Genomic DNA, 11,349 nt, shown 5'->3' with positions numbered 1-11,349 from the left:
CAGATGCATTAGTTCGAGTTCTTCTTTCCACACAACACAAACAAAAAGGGGAAAATAAATGGTAATTAGAGGGAAAAAGAACAAGATGCTGAAGATGATGGAGGGTAGTGTAAATGTCGGGGACAGGTAAGGGGAAACCAGATCTCTCTACTCTATTTTTTTGGGCAATTAAGTTATACTCTTCACTGTTTGTCAGAAAGGAGCAATAGTGCAACCATTCGATACGATGGGTTACTCTGCAGTATTTTTCTTCATTTCAGGGGAGTGTTCTACTTTTTGAAAGAATAACTCTGATGCAAAATTTGAAACTATTATTTTCAATGTCGAGTCTGGTCACTCAAATTCTCAAATGTGCCAGCAGACAGCATGTTCGTCCATTCCAGAGATACCAGGCACAAACGTAACCTCAGAGGAGGGGTGGACAGTCTTCTGTCAGACGGTGAATTGCTGCCTTGGCCAGGACCATTCTGATGAGGAGGTCATTCATTCTGTGCCCTTCCCCAATCCCCACTGATCAGGATTGTAGGACAGAAACCTGAAGAGCAGCCCCTTCGAGGAACAGGAACAGGAGCTGCAAACTCTCACGTCTTGAAACTCACACTCCTTCAGGTCACTGATGTTACAGGTGGGTGGCCCAGGGAACCACAGACACAACTACTTCATGAAACATTCTACCACAGGTTGTTAAATGTTACCCTCTGGCAGTCTTCCCAGTTAAACCACTGTGTTCAAATGTTGGTATTTAAATAGGAAGCATAAGTGACAGACAAACAAATCTTGCAGGACAATGAGGAGAGGGCAGGAGAACAGGATTAATTTAATAGTTCTTACAGAAAGCTGGCAAGGACTATGGGCCGAATGCCATAACCATTCTCTGATCCTAATTCTGCAAGCTCACAACAGGACCCACAGGCTCAATCACACTCTCTAACAAAAACAACTTGCATTTTTATAGTGTGTTTAACACATTGAAGCATCGCAAACACCTATTCACAGAACTGAGCAGTCACTATATTACACCAAAGCCACACCTCCACCAGCATAAATCAGAAGGGAGGGAGATTGCCACGTTGTTTACTTTCTCTCTCCTGCATCTGTACCCCGCTGGGCCGGACTGAATTCTTGCTCTCTGTTTCTTCAGCTGCTCTTGAGGGAGAGAGTGGGCCAGCAACTGGAGACGTGAGTAACTGGGGGCAGCTGCAGGCGTTGTCCCCACCTCCTCCCCACCCCAGCTGCTAGTGTGTGAAGCCACCTACAGGGTAAACATTGTGAGCAAGGACCAACATCAGCCAGGGATAGGGGTGGGGGGGAGGGGGTGCATCAGGTCAAAGGCTAGAGCGGCAAACATTTTCTCATCTCAGGGAAAATTAGTGCAGTGTTTAAGTTACCTGGAGCAGTCTTTATCATTTTTGTATATTAATTTAATTTTTAAAGTCAAAGATTTTCCTTTGGTTCAATAAGATATATATATAAATGCAGAAGCCCAGATTGCAATGTGTTGTGACATAGTAGGATGCATTATGACTAATGGAGAGATCCATTCTAGTTATACAGTGAGAGGCAGAGGGGCACATTGGGTCTTCAGAGGGATACATTAGGACATATCAGACACTGACCACATGCCTAGAACAATCTTCCTTTGGAACATTTGGCCAATAATATTTATAAAATATTACAGTGTTGACTTAATCCCATAGTCCAGCCTTTTCACCTTGCCTTTTCTCCTTATTGTTTTATAAATTTTCTTTCAAATATTTCTGTACTTCTGTATCTTTAAAACTCGTTATTGATTCCACTTCCATCACTGTTTGAGGTTGGTCTTGTTCATTGTAACACCCCCCTTTACGCTTGAAGTTGGTGCTTTCCAGTAATCAGCTCATCAACCTATCTTGTTTCATTTATTCATCAAAGCTCCTGATAATTATTACCACTCCAACCAGGTCTTCACAGCCTTCTTGGTTGTAATAAAAAGCTCCCAACTTTCTGCTGTCGTCTCTCTTTATAACTAATTCCTCTCGTGTCAAGGATTGCATTGTGTCAGATCTTGTGGGTCAGTAGGGCAAATGAGGGGACTTTCTTCCTGGCTTTGTATGCAGTGTGCTGTGCATTGCTGATCTTTTTCAGTGTACACGTAAATACATGGACACACATGGCCACACGTGCACAGGCATGCCTGAGCATGCACATGTGTGCGCGCACACACACACACGCACACACAGGTGCTAAAGTCGGTGTTGAGAAATATAAAGCTTGGACCCAAGAAAGATATATTATTTGAAAATGCTGAGGAACTAGGCTCTGTAAAGGAGCAGATGTTGTAGAATCTGTGTTCACAAATCCATCAAGATTTGGGAGGCAATTACAAATAGTGATGACAAACAGGATAATGAAACTGGAAAAGAAGCCATTACTGATTGAATACTGGAACAGACAAGGGGCTGAATGGCCACCACAGGGTTTCCTCCACAAGTCCAAGCCATAGTGTGGTGCAATTTTGAAAGGGTTTGGTATGTTAAATAATCATTGTAAAAGATTACTTTCATTGTCAAAGATTGTGAATCAGAAACAAGGAGGCTCCAATTTAGAGCTAACACTCTGACATAAATAGTGGGCTTAAACACCAGTTGCGAGGTGCAAGCTCACCTCCAGCGTAGAAAGGCTGTGAGTTCAAATGCCACACCAGAGACTTGAGTAGGAAAATCTAGGCTGACACTCCTAGTGCTGTACCAAGGGAGTGCTGCATGTTTGAAGGGGAAGGATTGAGGGAGCGCTGTACTGATGGAGAATCTGAGTTTGAAGCGAGACATTAAAAGAAGACCCTGTCTTCCTCTCGGGTGGATATAAAGCTCCCACACCATTATCCCAAGGCCTCCTGGTTTATCCTTTAACCAACATCACTTTAAAAAATTCACAGAGATATGTAATATAAAACTGACAGAATGCATATTAAGGGGGACATCCAAAACCTCACTCAAGCAGTTGTGTGTAATGAAGAATCTCCATGTTAGGAGAGGGAGATGGAGAGATTTGGAGAGGAGAACTCAGACGGGGCTGAAAAAGTACAAAGGGAGTGAAAAGAAGAGAATGAATAGAATCGGGCACCAAAGACATAGGGGCAGCTGGTTGGTGGGGTGCAGGGGGTGGTAGTTTGGTGAAATTAGATAAAAATTTGAATCATATAATTGTTATGGCTCAGAAGAAGGGCATTCATTCATTGCATGCCAGTTCCTAGTAGAGCCATCCCATTAATCCCATTGCCTTACACTTTTCCTTTAACTCTGTACACTACTTTTTTGCATGCCTACCCAAATTCTTTTTGAAAACATGGATTGATTGAGTTTCCACCAACCCTTAGGCAGGTTCCTGGTCATCACTTGTCCCTGGCGGAGCAGGTGGTGCTGTGCTGAGCAGATAGCAGCTTGCTTCTCCCACTCATTGGTTTCAATGCATTGTGCTTGAGGCAGCCTTGAGCATGTTTTTGTACTTTCCCTTCAGCTGCCTTTTGAGCATTGGCCAGTGGAGAGTGGGAAGAAATGGACCTGGTGAGAGACTGTTCTTGGCATCTAGTCCTTGAATCATAACTTTCCTATTTTTACCCTATCTAAATCAGTCATGATCTTGTACACCTCAATCTTAACATTCTTTATTCCAAGAAGAACTACTCCAGCTTCTACTGTTTAATCTTATTCTGGACTCCCTTATCTCTAATATCATTCTAGTGAATGTTTTGTGCACCTCTCCAGGACAGTCACATCCTTCTTTAAGTTAGATGACCAGAATGTAAATGTAATACTCCAGTTGTGGCCTGTAACATAGGTTGCTTGTTTTTATACTCTGTGTCTCTATTTATACAGCCAGTGGTGCCATGTATTTTATCAACTGCTCCAACAAAATACCCTGCCACTTTCAAAGATTTATGGACAAATCTACCCAAGTCCTTTTGATCTTTCATACCCTTTACTACTGTGCCATTTTGATGCTATTGTCGCTCCTGATTCTTTCTGCCAGTTCATCACTTCATTCTTCTTGGTATCAAAGATGAAAAGTACATTGGAACAAAATTGGAGCAATAGAAAAATGATGGAAGGTGATGAATGTAGATTCAATAGCGACTTTCAAAAGAGAATTGAATAAATACCCAGTGGGGGAGTGGGAACTCCACACAGAGTCAGCTCAGACTGAATGGCCTTCTGTGCTTTGTCATGCTTTGTAAATGGAATTGGAGTTCATAGAATGACCCTAGCACAGCATGAGTGGCCAAATAGTGGCCGGGAAAATGGAGCAGAATTCTTTCAGGGCTACCATGGACTGAACGGCCTCCTATCCCAAAGTTCCTTGAATCAGCTTAAGTTCATTATCTGTTTCAACCAAGAACTTCTGTTGACAGAACCAACTTCCCAGACAAGTGAAGCCATTGAAGTAAAATGATTTCCTGCCCACCCTCTTTGGAGGCTGCATTTTCTAGAACTTTCTGTTTCTTTGTCTGCAGTTCTCAGTAATAGGGTTTTACAGTGGAATAGACCTGGCGATGTATTGGCAAACTTGATTTAGGCAGCTGAGGCATACCTTGCTCAGCAAACAATGGAGCTTATTCAGGAAAGGAAACATTTATCCTGTCCTGGTTCAAAAAAGAAACAATTTGCTTTTAATCCCTGGAAATCCCCGATTTAATGGCTCGTGACACCTTGGCTCAATCGAGGCGAGGGAGAAAGCGCACTCTTCAAACACTTGGGCAAACGGCACTTCACACCTTGTCAGGGCCAAATGACAAGTAGGGAGCATAAAAGGGAGCCAATTGTGCGGAGAGAATGGGCAGTCACCATTCATTGCCAACCTGATTGAATTTAGAGGTGTTACCTTTCCCACAGGTATCTGGCCAGGACCCCATGCTGGGACTTGCACATTCACAGTAAACACAGGATTTTTAATTAACCTCCTGATTGTTAAAGCAATGATTACAACCTTCACAGACACTTTCCCCCACCCACCCCCTCTCTGATCCCAACCCTCACACAAGCTTCATGGGGCTTTGATGTGTGAAAGTACAAAACCCTTGGCGAGTCTGCAGCTAACAACGTATCCAGGTACCGGTGGGCTTCAATCAAAGCAGATTATGGGAGTGCACTGGGAACTTTTAACCATTTGAGACCAGGGAGCTTTGAAGAAATCCTCACATCCTTGAATAGAGGTGACCTTTACAGAAGATAAAGAATTAGAAATCAAAGTAAATCCTGACAATTACTTTCAACTAACGAGACACTGGGACACGGTGGGGTTGGGGAGGGTGTGGAGTTGGAGATGTCGGCTTTAAACCAGCAAGAAATAAGCTAAGGGCTGGTTGCAGGAATATTTTGACACCAATTGGATTCTGACTGCACAGAGCTTTGAAATGGGTGTTAGTGAACTTACAGCTGCTTCTCATTTCTCTTCATCTTTATTTCCATTGAGATAGGTAAAACTTCTCTACGCAAGTTTTATATGAATTCATGGTCTATATGGGGGCAGTTTTCTAACAACGGCATCCTCCAATTGTACGGAGCGTTTATCAGAATGTCCCAGGGCTCATAATAGGAAGACCATCAAATAAAAAGAGGTGCAGGTGACCAAAAACTTGATCGTAAGGGTTAGATTTAAGGGGCCATCATAAAAGAGAGGTTTGCAGAGGGAATGTTAGAACTCAGGGTCTTGGCAACTAAAGGCACAGTGGATAAAATGGGAATAATTAAAATTGTTCAGAGTAAAACCATGAGTAGGGAGTATACAGGAGCACTGCATAAACAGTGGAAGGAACGCGCCATCAAAAACCACTCACCCACCTGCCCGTCAGGCACCTCTGGTCTTGTCCGCGGTAGAGTCTGTAGCTCCCACATTGGCCTCATCAGCCATCTCAAAACCCACAGAACCTGAGTGGAAGCAAATCATCCTCGCTTCTGATGGGCTGTTTAACAAAGAGAGAGTAAATAGGGGAAATCCTGAAGACAGTTAATGCTGCAGTGGGATTGTAGGGCCAGTCTCAGTAGGCCAGACACGCCGTCCTCTTTCATAACTGCCAATAACATGCTGTGTGAAAACATTGCTTCTAACTTCTGCCTGTACACTGTCATTCTGGAGTTGACCATGAGCTGTGGCTGATGGTGTCCCTAGCCAAGGGCACTGAGTGCAATCCTCGACTCTCAACAGTCTGGCACAAGAACTGGAAGGAGTAGAATGAACAAGCAAAGATGTCAAGGCCTAGGAGGGGATTTGTAGGTAATTATTAGAACAATACCACTGGCACATGAGCAAGAATTTCAACTTGGAGCAGCATACTTAATGTAGGCAAATGATATATGTTCTCAGTGCTTAATGATTATACTGGATGGCATGGCACCACCCCATCCTGACTGTTTAAACCTGGGTACCAGGGTCAAAGGACAGAAAATATACAAACACAGGAGAAAAAGGAGCAGGAGTAGGCCATTCGACCCTTTGAGCCTGTCCCATCATATGATTCAGTTCCTGCTTCCTGTCCCTTTAACCATTAGATTTATCTATTCCTTCATTTAATGATTTGACCTCCCTGCCCTCTGTGAATTCCACAGGTTCACGGCTCTTTAGGTAAGAAATTTCTTCCCACCTAAACCTAAAATGACCTATCCTGTATCATTAGGCTATGACCCTGGTTCTGAATTCCCCACCATTGGGAACATCTGTCCTTCATCACGTTTGTCCAGTCCCATCAGGATTTTATAACTTTCAGTGAACTTCCAGCTCATTTTTCTAAACTCCAGCGAATATAAACCCAGTTGTCACAATTTCATTTCATACGTCAGTCCTGTCATTCTCAGGAATCGGTCTGGTGAACATCTGTTGAATTCCTTCCACAGCAAGAACATCTTTCCTCAGATAAGGAGGCCAAAACTGCAGAGGACTGAAGAGGCAGGCTTAAATAGTGTGCTGCAAGTACTCAAGTAGCTCTGATAGCATCTGTTGAAAGTCATGAAGTACACAGATTTAAGGCAGTTAAAAAAAAGCAAAGGAAAGCTGAGGAGAATGTCTTTACGTAGTGACGTGAGCTGGGAGGCACCGCTTCTTGACTCGTAGAGTCTTACAGCATGGAAACAGGCCCATTGGCCAGTGAGTCCAGGCCAACCATGAAGACCCATGTGGACTGATTCCTGTTGTTATTCTTCCCACATTCCCATCAATTCTAAATGCTCACTGTGATGCTCAAAGAGTGAAGTAAACTTTCAAATGGGAATGGGATAGAATTGAAAAGCACATTTGAAGCCTTTGAAAATGGGATGAGTGCTTCTCAGCAGAAAATGAAACAGTCCACACCTTCATGGCAATGAGTCTCCAACCAAATAGAGTCCAACAACTTAACCTTGGCATTCAATGGTGTTCCCCCCCCCCCCACCATCAACTTCCTGGGGGCGGGGGAGGGAGACACTATTGAATGCCAAGGTTAAGTAGTTGGTGAGAATACTGTGGTCAGAGGCTGGGTATCCTGTGGCAAGTGACTCACCTGAATCTTACAGCCTTTTCATCCAAAAGACTCAAGTCAGGAGTATGACAGAATATTCTCCACTTACCAGATCAAAGTAATCATTTTGACTGGGACCATATCTACAACCTGAAGCATTCACTCCCTCCTCTACTGACTGCAATGTGTGCCATCTACATGATGCACTACAGTTGCTTGCCCAGGCTACTGCAGCAGCACCTCCCAAACCCAAGACCTCAGCCAACAAGTCATGTAAGGACATCACCAACATGGGAACAGCACCACTTGTAGATTCCCCTCCAAATTGTACACCACTCCAAAGTAAAAATATCACAGTTGCTTGATTGTTACTGGGTCTCTGTTCTACAACTCTTTGGCCAACAACTCTGTGGTATCACCTTCAATAGAACGACTACAGTGAGTGCAAGTACGTGGCTCACCACCCCCTTCTCAATGGCAATTAGATGGGCAAGTAATAGATGCTGGTGTTACGAGTGACTCCCATATCTCCTGGGAATATGTGGAGCATATGTTTTTCTAAGCACCCTATTATTTAGCTGACTTGTGGAGCTGCTGATGTGGACACTGTTCAATGCGGAGAACCAGCTTATGATAGTCCCCTTTAACTATCCCCAAAGGAGGATCTCAGACCATTAGTAACCAGGCTGAAAGGATGGAATTATTGGCTAAAGTGAAATGAATATTCATCTTCAGTTTGTGGTCAAAACACAACTGATTAACTATTTTTTTTAAAAAGTATTCATTCATGAGATGTGGCTGCCACTGACAGTGCTGGTATTTATTGCCTGTCCCTAAGTACTCCTGAACGGAGCAGGCAGTTGAGAGCTACATTGGTGGGTCTGAGTCACAGAGTCACATTTATGCCAGACCAGGTAGGAAAGCAGATTTCATTCCCTAAAGGCCATTAGTGAACCAAATTATATTAAATACAATCCAGTAATTCCAGATTTATTTAATTAATTGAATTTAAATTCCCCTGGTACCATGGTGGCATTCAAACTCGGATTGAATGATCCGGATGTCTGGCTACCTGTCCAGTAACCTAACCACTTTTCTGCTGTATCTCCTGAAGGGAAGCTGCTTTCGGGATCCAGCCTGAGTGTACCTGTGACTCCGGTCTTGCATCAATATGGTTGGCTTTTACTTACCATCTAAGAGAACCTGGAATATCACTCAGTTGTATCACAAATGGCTCTGCTTGTTTCAATGACATGACTTGTATCTATGGTCTCAGCATAACATGGGATGGGCAATAAATGGTGACCTTATCAGTGACACTGACAAGAATTATTGATTTTAGGTTAATGGCAAAGTCAAGATCTCAGTGAGAGGTTGTAGAGAAGTATCAAAATAATGCAGCACATAAATCTGCTTGAAGGTTCCTTGCAATGGGAAGAAAGAAGTGTTCACAGAAGGAAATTGCTATAGGCAAACCCCTTGGTTCTCAAATGGATAACTGAGTTGGGGTGTTGGTAAGGCAAGGACAGGTGCAGGGGCACAGTTGGGAAGTGGAGCTAAAGTATCTTACAATATTTCCAGGTTAATTATTCTAGAATTCCACTTCAAGAATTTCAGTCAATGGGCATTGTGTATCACCTTTGTTGGCTCTTAAAATGGACATGGTGCAAGGATGGTATGATGGAAATGGACTCACTCCCAAATAGATACTTCACTGATATGGAAATTTACCACCCACCACTGCAAAGTAGGTGGATTGGATTTATCATCTTAATTGCTGCTCCATTGGTGACCATGACTTAAGCTGCTCAGCCCCTAAGCTCTGGACATCTCACTAAACTTCTCCCTCTTTTTCTCCATTTGCAAGATGCTCCTTAAAACTTACCCTGTAATCTTTTCTAATATCCCTATATGGTCTGTCATATTGTATTTAATAACACTTCTGCAGAATGCTTGAGGTTGTTTTATAATATTATGTAAATGCAAGGTGATAACAGAAATGAACAAGCCACTTAGAAGAGAGAGACATTGCATGGTGTGTCAGCCACAATTGTGAACATTTACCAAAGCCTACAAGTTCCTTCCATTTCAACTCTCTTTGATAGTTGCTACTGAACCTGTTTCCACAGTCCTTTCAGAGTCTGTGTTCTAAGTCATAACCATCCATCAGTGTTGTTTAAATCTTAGGATTGGTCTCAAGAAATATAAATCATATTATAAGGGTATGAATTGGGGTATCACTGGATTTTACTCATCTGTTTAATCAACCTGCATTGTTTTTATAAATTTTAGTTGTAAACAATGTTGTTACAGTTCCAACCCCAAAAGAAACAGACCCCAGTTTTCCTGTGCATTTTCCATCTCTTTACACTTATAGTAAATTTTACAATCCAAATAATTTTGGCTCTGCTCCTGCCATGGTCCAATTTACACTCAAAAGTAGGGAGAAATCAAAGGCTGATCCCAGCCCCTGGTGCTGTTCAACATCAGGGTTGGGCTCTGTGGAGAGTCCTGCACCGCTGTCACTAATTCCTCATGACTTCCACTGCCCCAGGACATTTCAAAGCACTAATAGATATACTTTTACAGCATAGACACTGTTCTAATGTGGGGAATGTGGCAGCAAGCTCCCACTAACAGCAATGAAATCATGATCACATAATCTCCATAACCCTAGTTCACATTTCCTTATGACATAGAAGGAAGCCATTTCAGCCCATTGATTAAATCCATTCCCCACGAATGTCTCCTGTAACCAGTTATGCCCACAATCTCATTAACTTCCCAAATATTCCACCACACTAGGGTAACTTACAGAGAAAATTTACAAGAACATTTACACAGATGTTGCTGGGACTTGAATTATAGGCAAAGGTTGAGTGGGTTAGGACTTTATTTCCCGGAGCTCAGAAGAATGAGGGGAGATCTTATAGAGATACACAAAATTATGAGGGGTTTAGATAAGGTGAATGCATGCAGGCTTTTTCCCCTCGGGTTGGGTGAGTCTAGAACTAGAGGTCATAGGTTTGGGGTGAAGTGAAATATTTAGGGGGAATCTGAGGGGGAACTACTTCACTCAAAGGGTGATCTGAGTGTGAAATGAGCTGCCAGTGGAAGTGGTGGATGGGCATTCAATTGTAACATTTAAGTTTGAATAGGTGCATGAATGAGGGCGGTATGGAGGGCTATGGCCCGGATGCTGGTTGGTGGGACTAGGCAGAAAACCAGGCTGGCATGGACTAAATGGGCCAAAGGGCCTGTTTCTGTGCTGTAGTACTCTCTGACTCTAATTTACAGTGGTCAGTCGACCTACCAATTTGCAGATCTTGGGATGTGGGAGGAAACCACAACCCTTGGGGGAAACCCACATGGTCACAGGGTGAATGTGTAAACTGGACACAGACAGCACTGGAAGTCAGGATCAGGATTGAAACTGGGTCTTTGGAGCTGTGAAGCAGAAACTCTACTTGCCGCCCATTTTGGTGGTTTTGTTTCAAGGAGAAATATGGTCCATGGGCATACAGATATCTTCTCTATGGTATCTATGTATCAGTGTCTATGGTATCTTTTATGTTTACCTGAGAGTGAAAATGAGTCCCAGTTTAATATCTTGACACTTTATTTTCTGATGGAATGTTAATTTTACTGGCAAAACCAGTATTTATTGCCTTATTGAGGTAATAGGTTTAGGGCAATATAGCACCCTTTTTGAATTGCTGTGGTCTGTGTGAAGCTCCCACAGAGTTATAGGGTAGAATGTTCTAAGATATAGACAACAAAAGCCGCTGATATATTTCCAAACCAAGATTGTGTTGAACTAGGGGGAGAACATTGGTGGTGGTGTTCCCATGCACCTGCTGCCTTTATCCTTATGGATGGTAGGT

The sequence above is a fragment of the Pristis pectinata genome, chromosome 29 (assembly GCF_009764475.1).
Source record: "Pristis pectinata isolate sPriPec2 chromosome 29, sPriPec2.1.pri, whole genome shotgun sequence".
Lineage (NCBI taxonomy): Eukaryota > Metazoa > Chordata > Chondrichthyes > Rhinopristiformes > Pristidae > Pristis > Pristis pectinata.
Note: the sequence above shows the minus strand (reverse complement) of the source record.